General features: G+C 42.1%; 1 protein-coding gene and 1 long non-coding RNA gene across 5 annotated transcripts in view; one reads left to right on the top strand and one right to left on the bottom strand.

Annotated features, from left to right (window-relative positions):
* Window positions 1–3,642, bottom strand: part of CCSER1 (coiled-coil serine rich protein 1) — a 727,634-nt gene extending 723,992 nt beyond the window's left edge. For 2 of the 4 annotated variants that reach the window (XM_061477292.1, XM_061477306.1), the window contains exon 1: window positions 3,236–3,641. The gene's annotated coding sequence lies outside the window, so the exon portion shown is untranslated. Of the gene's footprint in view, window positions 1–3,235 lie in introns of all 4 variants that reach the window. The other 2 variants (XM_061477323.1, XM_061477313.1) reach the window with 2 other exon arrangements.
* The window catches only part of LOC133281607 (uncharacterized), a 94,636-nt gene continuing 76,408 nt past the window's right edge, over window positions 2,944–21,171 (top strand). Inside the window, exon 1 of the long non-coding RNA XR_009747553.1 lies at window positions 2,944–3,323. This is a non-coding gene — a long non-coding RNA (uncharacterized LOC133281607). The remainder of the gene's footprint in view (window positions 3,324–21,171) is intronic.

The raw sequence follows: 21,171 nt of genomic DNA, 5'->3' as shown, positions 1-21,171 counted from the left end.
TATTTTGCATGCCATCTCACAGACACAGCACATTCAGTAGCTAAAGTCTGATACGAAAGCATATTCACTTTACCAAGTAAACCCAGTTTACTATCACTGCAGAAATCTGCCAAATAAACGCAATAATGAGAGAAAAACCTTAAGCTGCATAATTATTTCCCAGTAAACAAACCCAGCCCCTACTTGCCATTATTTTATTTATGCATATGCTTCCTTTTGTTCCCCTACCACCACCCCCATCCAATTGCAGCAGAACTACTCACAAGGGGAAGACCTGAGGCACTGAATCTTGTAACAAGCAGTAACTCTGGCAAGATAGAGAATTTAATTCAGTTCTTCTGCCTAACAAGCTGGTGGGTATTCCAAAAATATAATGTGCACCGTTTGACTTGAAATGTCTGCAAGGTTTCTTTTCCATCGATACTTTCACTGACACACAAATGCTATGTCCTCAGATGCTTTACTTGTATTAATCAACCTCAGAAAAACAATTGTGCAGCTTTCACTTCTTACCTTGCCTCAAAGATCTATAACACCTGGTAAAATACACAGCCTCTTTACATTAGAACACCTCCAGAAGTACAGTGAAAATAACCCAGGAACTCAACCTCAGTGAAAATGTCATGTCTTCAGAATGTGCACATCTGTATGTTTCTCAAAATCTACCATTATTTTAACAAAATACTTCTCAGTAGTACTCACATCTGCGCTATTGACAAAACATAAAACCATACATTGCCCTTATGCAATTCTGACTTTCCAAATACTCCAGGGGCGGTAATCCAACCAAGCCATAGTATCTTCCATGAACCTTCATGGAGGAGTAGGAATTCATCCAGATGGAGCAACATTTCTACTTCTCTCTTGCAATTTATGAAACACTATCTAGTGAAGTAAGACATTGCCAATTTTAAGTTGTTCAATGTCCAGCTATTAACTACAAAGGCTTAAATGAGGTATTAGGCTTGACTCAAGAAGGAGAGATTCAACCACAGGCAGCTCACACAGCATGACAGATCATGCATTCACACAACCATATGCTTAGACCTGAAGATACAAGATGGTTTTTCAGCATCTTCTGTGACTAACAGACTTAAACACCAAGCAATATCTCTTGTAACCCAGACATGGTACATACCCTATGCACTGTTCCAGCTCCTCCTTATGGTACAGCTCCCCACGTCTATGCTGCCTGATGGGGCCTGCACCAAGCTCATGAGAAGGCAGGCCTCACTCAAACCAATATGCACCAGCTATTCCAAAAAGTCCTACCAGGGATTACAGCCAGGGCCACAGGACTTCACCCTGTGGCTGACAGACAACTTTCCCACTGAACTAGATTTCCTCATCAGGCTGCTGCAGAAAGCTGCTGCACTCAGTATCCTTTCAAGCCAAGCTGGGGAAGTTCGTCAATTTACAGGGACCATTGCACTCCAGACTCCAAGATGTAAAGGAAATGCTATTTGCAGAAAATATCCCTTGTTTGTACTACACGCTTTCCGCAGCTCATGGACAGCCATGTACTACCTTGTGCTGGGACAGTCTTGCCCATTTACGAGATGCTGCACTTCGTTTGGGATGCTAGAGATAAATAGTAACATCAGAGCAAAATAAATTATCATCATGTCTGTAAGAGGTCTTTCTAAGGCTCTAGTTGCTCTTCTGGGTTATTCCAGGTCTCAGTCAGTCCTTCCCATTTCCATTTCTAAGAAAACATTCTTGAAATATTTTTTCTGTTTCTGCAATAATTTTCTGTCCTACAGCAGCCTCAAAAATCATGGCTAAACCAAGCCACTGCAGAGATTATCACCAAGGCAAAAAAACAAATTATGTACTATTACTACTTCGAGCTATTTAAATACAAATATTGCTGTCCTTTATACCGACTGCATTTGTACTACAGGCACACATACAACGAGGAGTTGTAAAAAAGACAAGAATCTTCCCAAATGATTAGGCGCAATGTCTTTGCTATCTGAGCTTTTTCAGTTCATTAATATTTCACTTTTATATATTCCTCAGCTGCTTTTACAACATGTTCCTTTTTTTCCTTCTTAAGTATGTGCAAAGAGAATTGTTTGAAGTAACTAGCAGACCCTGCCTCACACCCCCACCTCCGTGCCCCCTAAGAGTTTAACACTTCAAGTGCAATATATACTAGATAGAAAAACACATCTGGCATAGAAAAGGATAAGAGGAGATTCTGAGTCTCGCTTCTATTTACATTCAACTATAAAGGGGTGCAATAAGAAATAAAGCTTACTGCAGTTTCTCTCTACGCCAAGACACTGTTGTCAGTCTCAAAGGTGAGACGGAGACATAAAGCTGTGGGGGGGTTTCCTTCTCCGAGAAAAGGCAGAACCACCCCGCTCCTTTACAAGCCAACTCGCAGCAACACTTTTCCTTGCCAAGTGAAAAATCCCCTCTTTCAGCCAGGAGAGGCAACACAAAAACTATCTAAAGGAAATACAGGATTTTCATGAACCTCTTCCATAATAACCACAACCACCACCATCTGCTCCACTTTTTACGCGTGCCATCTGATTTTGGAAAACACGGGCAGCACCCTCTACCTCCTGCTTCCAAACCCAACCACGCTGCAAAGGCCACACACGACTGACGGCCAGTGCCCCAGCCCTACCCACTGACATTTCTGCCACCGCTTCTCCCTGACATCCTCACAGGTTAACTGCACACTGCAGCCACCGCGGCACCAGCTTCCCCGCTGCGTCCGGCACAGGCCGAGACCCACAGCGCCTCCGGGCCTCCCCCTCCAGCACCGCGGCGCCGCTGCCGCGGCTGGGCCGGCCCCGGCTGACACCTGAGGGCACCCAGCCCCTGCCCACCACGCCACAAAGACATCGATGCCGGTGTCCCCCCTGCCAGCCACCCGCGCTAATCCCTGCCGCCACCAGAGCGCGGCTCCCGGGGATCAGCGCGGAGCTGCAGCACCGGCAGCCCCGATCCCCCGCCGCCACCACTGCAGCCGCGCCGCGGGTCGGCGCAGGGCGGCCGGGAGCCGCCGCCCCGCGGGCTGGGAAGGCGAGGCCAAGCGGCGGGGGGCCACCCGCGCTCCGGGGCACCACCCGCCCGCATCCCCTCAGCACCTGAGTGGAGAATCAGGGCGGCCTCTGCCCACTCCCGCCAGCCGGCCCCCGGCGTATCCGGCGGCGCCCCACGGCCTGAGCCGGCTGCCCGTTCAGCCCGGCGGTGCTGCCCGGGAGGGACACGTTACCTGGTCAGGCTCCTCCGACACTCGGGGCGCTCGCCGTCCACCGGTGGGGGCTGGGGACCCTCCTGCCCCCGCCCGGCCCGCGGGGTAGGTGAAGTGGTTTCCTGCGTGTCCCTGGTACGGGGTGAATAATCCCTCCAGAGCCCGGCGTCCCTACTTGTCTGTTCGCCCGTCCGTCCGTCAGTCAGTCATTTACAGCCGGGCGTGTGCGTGGTGTCTATGTGCGCGGCGGGCGGAGGGAGGCGGTGGACGGGGGCGGGCCGGGGCGGTGCTTCCGCGCGTGTGCCGGTGCGGTGCGCGTGTGCCCGCTGCGCGATGCGGGGCAGCTTCTGCGTGTGTGTCCGTACGCGCGGTGCGGCGGTGTGTCATGTGTGTATGTGTGTATAGGTACGTATGTATATGTATGCGTATGCGTGTCGTGGGGGTGCTGTGCGTCCCCCCGTGCCTGGTGCTGTCGTGTCTCCCTTCCCCGCGGTGCCCCCGCCGCTGCGGGAGCGGGGAGGCGGTGGCCCAGGAGACCCCTGGAGGCTGCACCCCGCCGGGCTCAGCCCCAGCGCGGGGCCGGGCCTTGCTCAGCTGCTTCCCGCTCTCCTCTGGCGGGAGACAAACAGGGGGACTGGTTGAAGGGGAAGTCTCCCCGTGAGGAGTTCGGCGCTGCTCCGGTATGTTTACACGCAGCATCTGCTTTGGGATTTGCATTCCTTTCTCCTGCTTTCCCGCAGGGTGGTGAAGCAGTCTTGGTTTCATTTCCTCGTCCTCTTTTCTGGTCTGTGTTTTGTAATTATATTCCAGTTACTCCATCACCATCCTAGTGCGTTGCCAGTCCTAGGAAGAGAACTTTGTAGTCTTCGTCTCCATGCCAAAGATAGATCCATCCGCGTCACTGTAAGAGAAGGAAAGACTCCCCTGGAACATTGGGTCAGGGCAGAGATCAATTGTGTGGCATTTAGATGTAAATAAGTTCCTTATTGAGTTCAGAAAGAGAGGGTAAAACAGGATTAGCTATGTTCTTTGCAACTAATACTTAAGGAATATGGTTGAGTTTTCATACTATGCTTTTTCTTGCCAATTTATACAGGATCACTCCTGCCTCATGTACCAAAGTGAACTGTTTTGCCTCAGTAAGGATGTCATTTGAGTGAAATACACTATGGACTACAGATATATGCCCTGTCCCTTCATGCTACAAAAAAAAAAAAACATAAGCAACACGATGCACTGAAGAAACACATTAGCATTACAGACTTAAGTCTCCACAGGAACAAAGCATGTTCTTCATTCTGTAACATCATTGTTCCTGTGAAACTGAAGAACTCAAAGAAATTTTAACTATTAGGCTTATACAGAGAAATGCAAATCAGAGTGGAGTCAATGAGAGTTGAAGAATTCTGAGTAAAACGTATTTCCACAAAATACAGCTACAATTTAGCAGCAACAATGAGGTTCTGCTGAAATTCTGAGTAAGGATTGTGTGAGAGTGCAGAAGCAGATGTGTCTGTGTCACATTTGGAACAAAACTGTCAGGAAATTGGATGCTTGTAAATATGGCTTTACCAAAGCTAAACCTTCAAACAAATGAGTTCACTGTACCTATCTATATTTAAATGTACCTCTGTCAATCTGCTCAACATGTTCACGAGACTGTTCTATGAAATGTAGCAATCAAGCCTAAAAGCATTTCTGTTTCCTCTTCAGCCAGATAATAAACCTGAACCAGATAAGATGTTCTACAGTCACAGAGGAAAGTTTGCTGGGTGCAGCACACAGTAGTACCACACCGATGCTACATGGAGAGAAACAGATTTTTAGCAACTTGTCATCCACGTTAAAAAGGCCAAATATCCCATGTGACACCACCTCCGGAGCAGATGTTCATTGCTCGAAGTAGCTACACGATTTGGGAATTTAAATGAGTATGCAGTAACCAGATCATTTTACTGAGAGCTAGCTAGTTTACCAGCAAAGCATTTAAACACGTGCTCAACAATAAGTGCAGACTAAGATATTTGCCGTAAGTAAAATTGAGGGTCTGCTTAACCACTTTATTAAGCGGAGACAGCCTTGAAGTTAAAGGTAGAGGAATGCATGTTTTGCTGAGACGTGCATGATTTTCTAACTCCTTCTCTCACCCTCCTTCTTCCTTGTGTTCAGCAGAAAATTCCCAGAGCCTCCTCACGGTTAACTCTGACTCTCCAGCACATTTCTATAAGCTCTCCTAGCTGCTTGCTGTCGCCTGGAATGTCAAGCCCTTATGATTAAGTTGCACTTTCAGACACACTCTCAAGTGATGCTTCCACATCAAAGCTTTGATCAACCCAGTGACACAAGCAGATAAACAGCAGCCAGCAGCTGTTGTATGAAATTGTGTCAGCTTTTCCAACACTAAATTGCATTCTAGTGATCTGTGGGGAAAATGCCCCAAACATTGTGTTCAGCTTACACCTCAAGTAATAAATACCTGTTTTGAAGTAGTTTTGCTACCTGAGACCCCAACAGATAGCTATGGGAGCAGGAACACTTGTGGCCACCACGCCCTGGGCCTGCTCAAGCACAGGTGTCTTGATTCTCTTCTCCCATCAGTTTCCTACTGATATGGTTCCAGTGACCTCAGTGGAAAGGCTCCCTGTATGACAGCAAAATCTGTATTAACTTTTTATTAGCAAAATGAAGCCTTAAGAGGAAATTCTAGATTCAGGGACTTACAGATTAACCAGGAACAAGACATTCTCATTGGCTGAGAAATAGATATCCTGAAAGTCACTACAACTGACATGTCTTATTTGCTTGCATCATCTGTCTTTTCTTTCCATTCCCTCTTAGTTTGTGTTCATCTCTTACTGCCTGACCAGCAATTTCACATGATTCCATCTGCTTGATGCTGCCTACTTCCCAATAAATATAATAAATATAAATGGTTTTTTCATACTTTTATCACTCCCCACCTCACCCCCCAGCTTGCCAGTTTAGATCCATCACAGGGCAGGCACAGGGGGAGCTGAGGCATGTGAGATCAAATCAGTTTGAACAGCCATGTCCATTAGGGTTGAGCATGCATCCCTATGTAACCTTCTTCAAGGCCTCAGCCCTTCACCAAACAGGCATCCCTGTATTCCTGAGACAAGTCATTGGCTAGTCTGTCTTATTCAACAGACCAGACACTTGGAGGTTGTCTGCATGTGTGACCATAACGGCATGGAGTTTGGACCTGGCCATAAACGGCACTTTTGAGGTAAAACAGACTCATCTCTGTCTTGTACAAGCATTTTAAGAGCCTCAAAGGAACCGGTTCTGGGAGGACAGCTATGTATGCCAAGCAGTGATTCACTACTACACAGTGGGGGGAGTAACCTAACCTTGGCACCAGCGTACTCTGGGGCATCCTGGGTGGTCCAGGGGATGTATAGCTGTATAGACTTTGCTACAGGTTTTTCTCTAACAACACTATTTAAGCCAGATTGGCACTGGGGCTGTTGCTACACCATGGCGACCATGAGGTACTGTGGTGAGGTATTGGTTTAACATCATCACTGGACAGGGCAAAGGAGACCTCCTGTACCAAACTGCTTCCACTCTCCTTTTAAGAAATACCTATTCAGTGGAGCATTGTCATGCTAATCAATATGTATTGGTTTTGTATTGCATACAATCATATCCACTTACACCTTTGGAGCAAGGATTAATGAAGTGACCTTCCACTTGCTGTATAGTGCCGTGCATGTGCAATGTACTGAATAAACACTGTCACTGAAACTGGTCCATTTGTTAAAAGCAATGAATTTTATCACACTAACACGGAAATCTCAAAGGAGGTTGAAGTCCACTTTAGTTAATCATAAAAGAATAGTAATCTGAAGCAGTTTTAAAATTAATGTTCATAGGTTTTGTCCCCTGCTTTTAAACAGGCTGTAAATTGATTTATAGTCTCTGAACTCCCTCAATGACAATGACACAAATGACACCACTTTTTAGGAATATAATCACCTTCACTGAGGCCAGAAAGAACAATTGCCATTAGAAAGATGGGATTTCTATTCATTCAAAAAGATAAATGCTCCTTACACTCTCAAAATTTAGTTTATTAAATTGAACAAATAAAAGTTACTTGACTATCTGTATAGTGAGATAACTGTCATGAATTTACCTTTGATTAAAAAATCTCCAGTTTGACATTAAAAAAGGATCAGTCTCCATGCCCTTGCTTTTCTCCTCATTTAGTCTGGTAAAACAGCTTATCTTGGCTTTGCCATTTGTTTTCAGATTCAAACACGTAATGCATACATTGTCACTGTTCACTGATGGAAATTTTGATGCCAGGGAATGTGTAACTACCACCGAAGGGAAGCAGCTCTTTAACAACCCAGCTTTGTGAACATATTTTTTCAGCTAGTTTGATTTTAAGCACTATAGATATGCAAGATATGTGTTGTACTGTTATCAGTATAATCAAAACAGTAAAAATGTGATGAGGTCTAATATGAACTTAGCAGTATAGTTTGTTTATATTTCCCTATAGAAATACGCCATAACTGGAGAATGCAGTTTTGTTTAAGCATAAATGTACTTATTTCAATGTTTCACTAGCCAAACTGTCTTGGTGAAAAAATAGTCCTAACTCAGAGGGATATTCTCCCAGTAAAATCTGTGTACTTTGGCTCAGGGTCTGATCCTGCATTAGGTGAGCAAACTCCTGGTTCTCCATTGTAATCCCTGAAGCTCCACATGGATACATAAATCTGAAGGACTCCAAAGGACTTGAGTGTGGTATTTTCACAAACAGCAGTTAATAAAAGCAATCAGTGCTGCCTTGTGTGCTTGCATGCCTTTTTATATGGACAGCAGAAGTCTGCATAAAGTCAGTTTTTCTTTTCATTCTGAGCTCTTTCACTCAGAGGATCCCCATGACGAAGTATTTTGGTTCTCTAGGCTACCAGGGCTTATTTGTATGTAATTTGTCTGTTCAGCTTTGTAATCTTTGTCCTTATATCGTGCAAATATTTTGGTTTGTCTGGGGATTTTTGTAAAGGTTATTTTTGTAACATTTACATGTTTGGCAAAATTGAAGTTGACAAGCATTCTTTTCAGCCTTGTTATTTATCCATTGTACAAAAATGAGAATAGGAAGGAAACCTGCTGAAAGGGAAAAATGTATTTCTATTTTAAATAGATTGAGTGTTGGTATTGAAAACATTGTCTGAGGGTGGTATTCTGTACCAGAAAATAGAGGATTAAAAAAGAATATGCCTCATTTTATCATATCTGCGACTCTAATGCATCATCACAGCAGGAGTACCACTGAACCTGGGGGGCTGAGCAAATTCTGCATTTAAATCTCATTAATCAGGTTTGCCTTAGGCCTAAAATAGCACCTAAAGCTCAGTTAGCATGGAATTCTGAAAGTTTTCCTACTACGTTTAGTGAGCAGTATCTTCTCTGCTTTGCAGACAAAAGACCACACACAAGGCAAAAAAAAAAGACGTAGGCATCATGTGAGAAGATGCAGAGGAATGTAGGATGTCCAGGTGTATACATTGATACATGGGAATGTGTTAAGTTGCACCCATATGTTATGCAATGTAACACCTAAAAGACCATTAAGTGAAAAGACTCCCAGATTAAGGCCCTGAGTTGTCACAACTGTCACAGGCACTCCACACCACAGATTTTGGACAGTACTGTTCAACCAGATAGAGCAAGGCCATCTTTCCAGCACTTCCTTCCCAAATTCTTCCTTTCACTCCTGCTGCAGGTCTAACTTCTCTCCTGAAATGGCCATTCTTCATGCACTCATCAATTGATAATGACTTTACGGAGGAGAAAACATTTTCTTTTCTCTACTTCTTTAGCTTGGTAAATCAAGAAAAAATAATCTGCTAGTAAGAGCATTTAGTTATACTTTAATTACTGACCAAACAAGAATAATTAATATCAAAACCAGAGGAATATGTCACGTATTTTATATTATTCAGCTGGCTTGTATGATCTATTGTCAGCATCTTCAAAACACCCAGAAAAATGTTTTACCTCATTCAGTTACTGATGTTCTTCCACACAGCCTTCCAGTTTGATCTTCAGTAGGAAGAATATATCTGGAAAAACATACTGGAAATAGATATGCAATAACATCTGAGCCCTCTCAGTGTGTTATCTTTGTATATGAAATGTAGTGGTCGCACTAGCAAGAATTCGGAAAGATGCACCAGTGCTTTTTCAGAAAGGCAAAGGATTCAATCTTAATTTAAAACATTAGCTCCGTATTTCCTCAAGCACAGGAAAAAGCACGAGTTCTTGGATCTTTAGTAGTCACACTAACCAACCTGTGGCAGACCTTGAATGCCTATACAACAGTAAAGATGACACAAGTAAAAATTAAATCATATAGACTTAAGTAAAAATCTGATTTTTTTTTTAATCCAGGAGGTGAATTGTTTAGGGGCTACTGCAGTACTGTGTGTCTGAATACTCAGCAAGCACAGTCCTGTGCCCAGCCTGATGCTGCAGCTAGAGAGCTGATGTGAACTACCAGTCTCACACTGGAAGCCGCTTGCTGAGCTGGGGTTAGAAGAAAGCTTTCACTTCAGACTGCTATTGTTGCAGAGGCAGCTTCGTTTCATCAGCCTTTGCACTGGCTTGTGTGATCATGAGGCTCCAGGAGACAAGGTATCAATCCACCAGCTCTCACAATGTGCAATCAAACTGAGACGCAAAGACGTGCTAAGATACATCAATTTTCACATTCATGTCTATTATGCCCAGCATCATACTTAGTATTTATGGAAGAGAGGGAATGTTCTTTATTCAAACATCTGATTTCAAAGTCAGTTTCTAAAAATACTCAAGTCTCTGTTAGAGATGGACAGTTGCTGAAGCCCGCATTGTAGTTCTGGTTTAAGAGCCAGGTCTGCTGCTAGTGGCTGGAAGTCTGGTCTGCTTAATGAATTTATTAGCCTTTGGCTTACATCCTAAGGGATATTTATTACTCTATTACATACTTTACTATTACACAGTATTGTTGTTACGAACATCACAAACACCCATGAAGTAGAGCTCTATCACAGTCAGTATGAGAAGAAAGACAAAATCAGCACACTTCCCATCACACTTCCCCATATATAGAAATGTTCAGTGTTGCCTCATGTGCTGAATCTTTGAACAGGCTCATATTTTGGCTCAGGTCCCTGAAGCACATATCCCTTTCTAGGAAACATTCATCTGGAGAAGAATATCTATGGTTAACAGGACAAGTCTGGCATTCAGCAAAAGGCACCAGCTCCCTACTGCTCTTTCCCTGTGGAAGTTTCTTTCCCAGACAGCAATCAGCTTAAATGACCTGAAGGATGACACCAGAAAGGTCTGTTAACTTCATCTTGGGTAATTTAATTATTTATTGCTATTTATAGTCACATAAATGATATAACAGGAATTAAACAGCTGAATTTTCTGTAGTGTGGATTTCAAAAGCATTAGGAAATGCAGCAGCATAAAGGATGTGAGTAGAAAGGTACCAGGTATTTGTGGAGTTCAGCAGTGCCCAAACACTGCCAAACACATACACTTCACAACTAAATCAATAAGAAAAACTGTTCAAAACACAAAACTTATTTCACTAATATATAGGGATAATAATTAATGTGTCACAATGTTTCCTGACTTATACATCCCTATGTACTCTTCCCCTGAGTATAATTTTTTATCTATCGTGACTATCTTTGAATCATATACAGATAATAAATAGGCTCCTTCTGAGATACATGTACAGAGTAGTTATGAAAAAAATACAGGTATTTGTTACCAGTTCTACCTAATGATCAGAGTTCTTCAGGTCACTTTAACTCATCTGTGCCTAGATCCTAGACAATTAAGTGCCTTTGCAATGGACATTAAATAAAAATGGAAAATTAAAACCCGAGTGATGTAGCTAATGAAATGTGCCAGTATATTAAATATGTGTTCATTAACACATGCACACACCAACGCAGTGTGACCTTTTTCTCCCAAGGGCAACAGTAAGTTATGCCTCAACAAGCAGCATGGATTTATGTCCCTAAATACTTCTCCCTTCAATAAACATTTGTATACCTGCTATGAAACCTAAGGAATCATATGTCCTTTAGTTATTTCTAAGATACTGAATTAATCTTTGAGAAAAAAATATATTAGATAATTCTGTTCATTAAATTATAAATGGGAAAAAAAAAACACTAGGGCAAGACAAAATGTTTTTCTTCTATATCGTGTGTATAAGGCTTTTTTACGCAAGCCTGCGTTTTCTTTTTGACATGATCATATGTTTGAAAGGATACTTTCAGGCAGAAATTGTCACTTAGTTCGTATTTTAGCCCAGCAGGATTCTGGTTTTCATTGAAAAGTCTGAGAGAGTATATAGGAGCTAGGGACCTAAATCCTATTAAAATACTAGAAATTGGATACTAACTCCTACAGACTTCCTCAAATATTCCACCCTGAATGGGTGTACTCTTTAAAACCACACTTTATTTTTAGTCTATATGAAATGTTCCTTTTGTAAAAAGTAGGACCTAGGAAAATACCAACCAATGCACATAGATTTTGTTTAGAAATTATGACTATCATCTGTATTCTGTAAGACCACAAAATTTTAGCCCTTGTAGAAGAGATATACTGGCTCAGTGAAAGAGGAAGCTTGCTATGGAAGCTCATGAGCAAATAAATGTGCATTTTGCTACTACTTAAGTGAAGAACACAAACTTGTACCTGCTGAACTTGATGGCAAAGGTCTCAATAATTTTAATGTGTGCAGCACTGAAGTCATATCAGTGAGTGAATTATCTATAACCACAGTACTAAACACATCTACTATGTAATGATGGTGCTTATATTTGCAGTCCCAGGAGTTTCTCCCTGTCCCTTTGCCAAAAATTAAATTTAGGCTTTAGCTATTAGGAACAGAACAGGGCTTGGAGCTGTGCATTTTAAAGCATCTATAGCATTAATAGCCAGAACATAAAATCCAAATTACACTCTAATAGCTTTAAAAAGAGAAAGTTAATTACACATATTTGGAGCCTGATCTAAATACTGTTAAAGACATGTTGAGAAGAAACAGCAGTTGTCTGCAGAGCGCCCCTAAAGTTACTGAAATGCCGTTCCTCAACAATTGCTCCCATGGTAGTGGAGGTGGCAATGAAGAGGAAATACTAGAATTTGTTCTACAATAATGTCTTTTTAATAAAAAACGGATAGTAAAGTATATTTATTTAAACTATACATATTTTAAATCTACAAACAGATAGAGCATATCCCTGTAAGCAGAGGCATATTTATATTCTGTTCCAACCACCCATCTTTTCCACAAAGACACACTCTCAGAAGCACTAAGCAGAGCAAATTTATTGTTTTCAAATGGAGAAATGTGCCTTTAAAAATTACTTAAACTTGCCTTCCAAATGCATGAGGAAATTTCCAAATTATCAATGATAGTATATGCTGTGTTCAAACAAAACTCGCTGTTAGGCTCAACTATCAACACCACTCTGCTTTAGCTTTCAAATTGTGTGAAAAAAGAGGGTGGGAGAAGAAAGGCAACAGAAGTGCTAATGCAATTGTTTGATGTGTGTATGTGAGAGGCAGAGGAGGAGGCAGGCATTCTGCTACGCAGGCTGCTGGCAATGGAAATTGCTTTATCCTCCTCCAGCACCCTCTTTAGCAGAAAATAATTACAGCTGTACATAAAAATCGTATTGTTGATTTTATTGGCCTAATGTTGCTAATACTTATGTCTCCACTGAACTGTCCATTCTTCATGGATCATTTTTTCTGTCCCTCGCTGTATACTATAGCCAGTGAAGAGAGCTGTGAATGCATCTGCCCCTGCACCATTCAGAATGGCACTTTGCCAATGGAGAATGACTGACTTCACTTCAAAATGTTTTCAGTTTAATTAGCATAAAAACACCAGCAACCCAATTATCTAAAAGGACTGTGCGGGTTCTCTTCACAGCAAGAAAAATAATACCACCAACGTCTTCTAGTGCAGGAATACCTAGGTTGTCTTATCAGAAGACTGATCAGATGTTTAACAGTGTTTTCTTAGAATAAGAGGTTTGGCTACAGAGGTCCAAGTTTTGTGACTGGCCTACTAGGACAATGCTGTGTTAGACTTTCAGCCCTTAAAGCCTGAGTTCAATCATGCCCCCTGCAAGAAAGCTTCTACCCAGTCTGCTGCCTGCAGCTTCACAATGTCCCGGTGCAGCTTCAGAACCCCTCAGCAAGACATTGGGTAAAATGCTTTACAGGAACTGGGACTCGAGGGATAGCAAATAGGTGGGGAAATCTGAAGCAGGAATATCCTCAACACAGCACAAATAGCAGAAATAATGTCAGGTTTTGCTGTAACCTTTTGGCGCCAATATCCAAAATCAATTACCTTTGGCTTCAGTGTTGGGTCCACTGCAATCCCGTTGTTTCTTGGACTTGATCCAGACTCACTTATTTCAATTCCACTTACATTACTCTAACTGCATACAGAAGTTGGGCTAAGGGCTGAAGCTCTTTCTGCAGAGCACTTCCTTTTATTCTAATAAATGCTTAAGAAGACTATTTCTACACGTATATAAACTAGTCCATTGATTTATGATTAAACTGCATAATTTGAAATGCACATTGGAGTTTTTCATTTCTACAAGCCAGAGGCAAAAAAAAAAGTCCTTTGCAATAAAATGTCCATTACATCAACAAAAAGTTACGTGTGCATGTGTGTAGAAGTTCAGAGTTTTACATAGAATTATCTGGATCTTATTTATCATATTGTGGGACTATGCTCTGACCTACCATAGGGTAAATTTCTAGAAACTCAGACTCCAGTTTTTACTCAGCAGTTAAAGAAGAAATGATATTCAGCACAGGTTGGAAAACTCTTTGTGCCTGTTATTGCAGTATTTATAGAAGAAAGCCTCCTGCCACTGGTTGTAGAGTAAGATTTTCTTGAGAAATAAAATCAGGCAGAAAGCCTCCAGGACTTCACTGTGGTCATGTCAAGGGCCAGATCTGCAGCAAAACATTGAGAGCAGCTTTCAGCTTCATTCAGGGATTGCTGCTATCCTGCAGTACTGGGCTGGCTGCTCCTGTGGTCTGCTTGTAAGTACGGTTTTGACATTGGTATGGGATAAACTGCATATGTAGAAATACTGCCCAGATTGCTAGAAAGCTGTATGAAGGCGTGGCAAGTGCCAAAGCGTCTACTAGTGCAGAGAGAGGGTTGAGCCAGAGGGTCAGAGAGTCATATTCAGACCCCTGCTCAACCCAGCTGACTGACATACAAGTCGGTACAGTAACCTGGAAGCTATTTTCTGTTCTTATCTGTCTACACTGTGCAAACAACACCACATTTATTAGCTATCCTGGGTTCAGCAGTAGCAGTCATGTTTTTTTCCTTTGTGTTAGCTGGTGCAGTGCTGTGTTTTGACTTCTAGTTTGAGAACAGTGCTGGTGAAGCCGATGTTTTCGGTTGTTGCTAAGTGATGTTTACCCTGACCAAGGACTCTGTGAGGCTCATGCTCTGCCAGGGAGGAGGGGAAGCTGTGAGGAAGCAGAGACGGGGCACCTGACCCGGGCTAGCCGGGGAGGTATTCCATACCACAGCACGTCATGCCCGGGGTGGGGGGTAACTGGGAGTTACCCGGAAGGACAGGGGCTTCCGGGTGGAACTCGCTTTCTTGGCCGGTGGTATCGTATTCTCTTCCCTTGTTATTTTCCCTTATCATTGTTTTAGCTGATAGTAGCGGTGGTGATTTGTTGCTGGACTGTTCTTGTCTCAACCCGTAGGAGTTGCACTCTCTCGATCCTCCTCCCCGTTCCTCCGGGAGCGGGGAAGGGGAGAGCCCCGGTGCGGGGGGGGGGGGGCGGGGGAGACGGACACGGACCTCGATTGTTGTCAGCTCGGCACCACTCACTGGAAGTGAGTGAACAAGTTACCTGACTGGGTTTAAACCACGACATTAGCCTAGTCTTTTACATCTACAGGCAAGTGCAGTAACCTATGGAGCCAGCATTCACCCATTTCCTTCTCCAGGTGCGTTCAGGTAAACACCTCCAGAAGTTGGCACCAAGGGGGATTTCAGCCGTCCAGAGTATCTACTAGCCTGTTTGTCCAGTCTTCTGAGGAGTAAGTCATAGGGATTCATGTTTTTGTGAAACAGGCAGAACAGGAACATGAACTCCAGCCTCTCACATGCGGCTGCTTTAATCACAAGCTACTGGAAACCAGGCAATCCTGTGCTATGTCCCTCCACCCAGTTCCCACTGGGCAGGAAAAATTCAGGTCAGAAGGGATCTCAGGAGGTCATCTGGTCCAAGCCCTGCTCGAAGCAGGGCCAACTTCGAAGATATCTGACTAATGTCACGTTTTGGAATAAATGACTGAAAAAGGGTCACACCTTGGATCCCAAATGAGAGGGTGGGTAGCATGTACATGAACTCCAGGTCTTTCTTGTTACATTCACTTCCAAGCTGTTACAAGCAGTATCGGCTTTTGCTTTCAGAGGATCCCTTCCTCAGATTTTTTTTTTTCCCACTTTTTCCCAAAGGAATATGGATGCCCAATTTTTGCCTGAATGCTAAATGCACACTGAGTTTTGAGACCCCAAGAAGGTGACCCTGAGCTGCTCAGCACCCTGGCTCCTCTGTAAGTGCTGCAGCAGTCTGGAGCACCTTTATCATGACAGGCATTTGTCTGCAAACCACCCAAGATGTCAAATGTGCCCCTGTAAAAGGACGATTGCCAGATAAAGTCATCAGCCAAAGGACAGATCACAATCAGTGGATCTGGCATCAGAGTTCTAACATTGCTTTTCCCTCTGAATGTCCCGTGTGTAAGTTTAAACCCATTACCTCTTGTCCTATCACTACAATCACTGATGAAGAGTCCCTTTGCACCTTTCTTGTAGACCCCCTTTAGGTATTATTTAAATAAAGAAAGTGCAGAACAGCATATGAGTGAGGATGATTACTGCAGAAAAACTGTAGGTACAGCAGAAGAAAGTATGACTCAATACCAGTCACCCTAACACATGACAGAGCTGTGATGTGGTTGAGAGCTGTGGGGAAAAAGCTGTGGACTAACCAGCCTGCTCACAAGCTGACAAAAAAATCTGGATAAAAGAAGAGAAAACGAACAAATAAAACCATGTGAACATTAGAATAGTAGCTATGCAGTTAATTCATTACAATTGGTTATGACCAAAGGATAAGAAGTTTCTAAATTGCACATAAACTTTTTTTTCTTCAGTCATGGAGCCCAAGCAACACTGAAATGGTTGGTGACAAGGGGTAGTGATTCACCAATCAGTTACAGCTACATCTAGACATAGTTTAAACCCTAAGTTGAATCAAACTGTGCTTTATAGCGTAATGTCAGATGAGTCAGTTGACCATCTTGTTTCACAATGCCACCTGGATGCCTGAAAATCTGAGATGATTTAATAAAAAAAAACAAAAACAAAAACAAGTATTCAGGAATATTTGATGCGTCTGATCATTACAAACTAATTAATAAGGAAAGCTGGTCTAGTAGCAAAAAGACTGTTTTCATTAAAGGAATGATGACAAATGTTGAAGTTTTGGGGTGGCTGAGGTGAATGTTATGGTCAGAGAGCTCATCCATTCTCTGCTGACATGCAGCCGCAGGAATCCATGAGTCTTGTGCCAAAAATAAATATGTTTTGATCTCTTCAGTGAACAGACCATGTGAACCATGGCAGAACCAGATATTCAAGCTTGTCTACTTCCTGGGAAACCAAACATCATCTCTTTGACCTGAGCATCTCCTCTCCCTGTGGGAGAGGCCAGGCTGGGTGCATGAACAAGTGTTTGGGTGGAGAGGAGAGGAGGGTCCCGGCTGGAGAGCTGCTTTATCCTGTCTGTGCTCTCGATACTTGCCACCCTCTCCAAACACTCCCGTAATACAAGAATGTTTGAGCACAGTTTCTCACTGTTTGCTTCTTCCTTCACCCTGGGGTGTGGGTTGAAACAAGCACCTGGGGCCAATCCTCAAAACAGAGATCACTAAAATTTCATGTTGGTCCTTTGCAGCATTTTCAGTGTATTCACGTCTGAATAAATGGCAAAATCTTACATCTGTGGGTGAGAGTTGTTAAGAAATGCTCTCAAACTAGTGAACCAGCAAGTGACCAGCACCCAAATAATTTTGTATCAGTGAGGAGAAGAGGTGCGCGTGCAACACAAACTTCAGGACTTCTGTTCACATGATGACAGCAGTGTGCTGGCAAACCTTTTACAACATTTTTTGCTTGTTCCCCAACACCTCTGCAGCTCAACAAAAAAGACAGCAAGACCCTTTATGTACTGGAGCTGGACACCTGAGGAAGACCCCTGCCTCATGCAACAGGCTCTCCCATGGCACCTTGAGCAACAGAGCAACTGGAAAGTGACCACATGGTCAGAGGAGGAAGCACCAAAGACGAGGAGGACCTTCAGGAAACCCTGGTAACTGGAAAGGCTCTCACTTTGGTAGCTTTTTTGTTACCAAACCCTAAGGACAAACAGTTCAATCTTACCTTTTAAATGATGTGAAACTTGTACATGACCTTTCCATAGAATTTCCTCATTTCTTCTTAAGTGATACATGACACATACACTTGAATCACATTTATTAAAAAAAAACAAAAAAAACCCAAATAAACAAAACCCCAAACCTTTCTGAACAACAAGCTTTGGGTTGTTGTTTTTTTTAGAATGAAATCATTTCTAACAAGCCCTATGTCAGCACATCAAACTAATACTCATGTTTATAAGCAATAGCCAGCAATAACGTTGCTCATCTGAGATGTTTCCTTCTGTCTGCTAGCAATAATATAAAGAAAAGTGAAATGATGTTCTATGATACAAACAAAAAAATATACCCTAGAAAAGAAAGCCTGTGTACTTAATTATTTTTTGCCACTGTGCATTCGATCAAATATTCTATCAGAATTGACAAGGCCAACTTTGCACCTTCCTGTTGTTTTGTCATAAAAACAGGACATCATTCCACTGGGGAAAATAATCGTCAACAACAAAGAGGGGGTTTCTTTGACATTTGCTCATATATTGCTGAAAAAAATCTCTGTAGTATGGATCACTCTACCCCACTGAGTAGTAGAAGCAACTGGGAACTAAGCCCTAAAGCATGATGCCTACCATTGTGACAAACATGAAAATGCAGTATCTACTTTCCCCAAAGCTCAGAGAAAGACAGAGCCCCTGCTAGGCAAAATACACATGCACGTACTCTACTCTCTCTGCCTTGAATTCATGCTGCAATGTAACAAATAGCTGTTCACAGATACTGAAATTCACAGGGAGGGGGAAAAAAAGAAAAAGGGAAAAATAGTGCTAAGATGGAGATGGAGAAATCTGCAGCACCAGCATAATTCTTAGACTGGTTCAGAAAGATAATCCTGAAAGTCCAGTTATAATGAAAGCCCAGTGGCAGTTCCATTATATACCCATAAAGATATAGAGCACTTTTGATTAAATTACTCTGTGGCGTGTGTTGATGTCTGAAGGATAAATATGCCTTAGGGGCAGAGGGAGAAGGAACCTCAGTCAGATTTTCTGACCCAACTCTCATTTTCTAGCATTGTACATAATGCATTCCCAAACAAAAGACAGTTTTTTTTGTAGGATCTTGAATTGTCTTAATTTCATGTGAAAACCATTGCACATTAGACTACAAAGTGCATGGTTATGCAGTTTGTCAATGGTTATCCGATAACATATGACAACTTACAGTGATTGTCTACAGAGCCAAACACTTCCAGTGTCATCAAAATTAGTAGCTGAGGTTTTATTTGACATGCAAATTGAGAAGCATGAAGAAATTTAAGAAGAAAGATATTGCTTTTTTTTTTATAAGAATATTCAGGCAGATGCAACAAGAATCTCTGAATGTGTTTCATCTTTCCTTTTTTTTGAATCAACAGCATGATTGCATTATACATGGGCTTCCCGAGTCTACACAAGAATAACTTAAACAACTAAGATGTTATGTCTTACTGTCTCCGGTACAGTACCAGTTAAGCTGAGTCAGCTGGTGCTTAGAAGGAGCAAAAGAGATGATACACCTTCCTTCATCACCTCTGTTGTGGTTTTGGAGCCTGCATGATTTCTACCTATAACAGCTCCCCTTAGTTCCAACCCACTGAAGCATCCTTTATGCCTGACTGGAAGAAGCAGGTATAACTGCAGGAAGACCATAGCCATGGTATCCCCTCCCATTCCCAGGCAAAGTAGGAGTTGCTTTTATTCTAATACAAATGATGAAGTTGCACATTTAACCTTGCCTTTTGTTTTCCATCTTCTTTTTCAATTTGCTGCTTTTTCAGGGACGGCCTTTGTACTTAAAACAATTGCCTCATTAGCAAAGGCCAAGTACAGCCGTATTTCCTTTAGCTCTTAAAGTCCCACCTTTTCCAGTGAACTTTATTGCTCAGCTAACCTTAAATAATCTTAAATAGTTGCTGCTTCTATGTACTGCTTTGTCCAAATTAAAATAAATCTTGCAGATACTGGCTCACAAAAGAACAGCATTTACTATAACACAAGCAGGGTTGGACCATGTGCCAGGTGTCTCCTTTTAAGCTGCATGTATGTTAAACTGTCACGTGTTGCATACATCACTGTAGGTTAATAACAAAAAAAAAGTGTTTCCATTATTCCTTTCAAGTCATGCTATTGAAAACTCAAGTCAATTATTTTTCAAAGAACTACCCATTTATATGTATTTATTGTATATGCCTGTGGTGTGCAGAAAGCTAATTCAAGGTTAGTAATAATTAAAATTAATCGTGGAACTTAATTACAATGGAATAGAATAAGCATCAATAGTAATATGTGCATTAAAATGCACCATCAATAGCTGCATGTATTTAAGCACTCATAAACAGCATCCTATATTTGTTGTAGCTGCGTATGGGTTTACCACCTAAGCAAATTCACAGTATGTGTGAATTCATGGTGAACTGTTTCAGAGTGCAGTGATTAATGCCAGTAGATAATTGCACAGCAGAAATGGCAATACAGATATTGTCCACGTAGGCACTGGGGAGAAAGGAAAAAAAAGATCATAACAATCAGTGCTATTTCAGAGCCAAATCAGATTAATTCAGAAGGGAAATTTAAATTGTTATCTCTTATTTATGATTTAGATACAGAGCTCACAAAACGAATGAATGTTTATCCTTGGAATTCATTCTACTCAATACTCTGCTTTTCATAAAGCCCACGGCTTGTCTTCATTCATGAACTATCCCATTGTAAATCAGATGACACTTGACAGGGTATTTTTGTATTTCCTCTTTCTAGCGAAACAGCATCAATTGCCAAAGATCGCCAAGTCAATATGAGAATGTACATAAATGAGAGCGAGCGTATCTGCAGAAAATGCAGTCAACCGCTTCTATTGTTATTGCAAGCACATGAGAAGACAGACCTGCATTTCACTTAACCCATTTACACTCCATTTTATATTTACAAAGTTGAGCTGATGGGTGCAGATGGCTGCAGGGCGATTTGTAGCTGGGAGCATAAGCAAGGGTCAGGAGCTCTGGGTTCTGCACCTGCATCTTCCACCAGGACTGGCAGCAACTTTCATACACTCAGTGTATTCATACCTCTATTTAAAATTGGGAAAATATATTGCCTCATCTTTGCAAAGCTTTTTGTATTTTTAATTAAACACGAAGCAATATATGTTTAAAATAGTACTATACTGGCAATTTTGCATTGATTAAAGTAGCAGTAAAAAGTAAAATTCCTCTGATTTTACCATTCTTGATCTGCTACATGGGTAGAAAACAGCATAAAATAAAGTCAGCCAAGGATCAAATCATCATGTTACTAACTCAGGTGGTCCCACTTTCTAATGAGTTTGAAATACCCCACCATACAGCCTGAACAATTTCAAG

This window comes from Pezoporus flaviventris, unplaced genomic scaffold (genome assembly GCF_033815535.1).
Source record: "Pezoporus flaviventris isolate CSIRO_AGI_PZ_B2104156 unplaced genomic scaffold, CSIRO_AGI_Pfla_v1 ptg000002l, whole genome shotgun sequence".
NCBI classification, from domain to species: Eukaryota; Metazoa; Chordata; class Aves; order Psittaciformes; family Psittacidae; genus Pezoporus; species Pezoporus flaviventris.
This window is presented reverse-complemented; position numbering and strand designations above follow the sequence as displayed.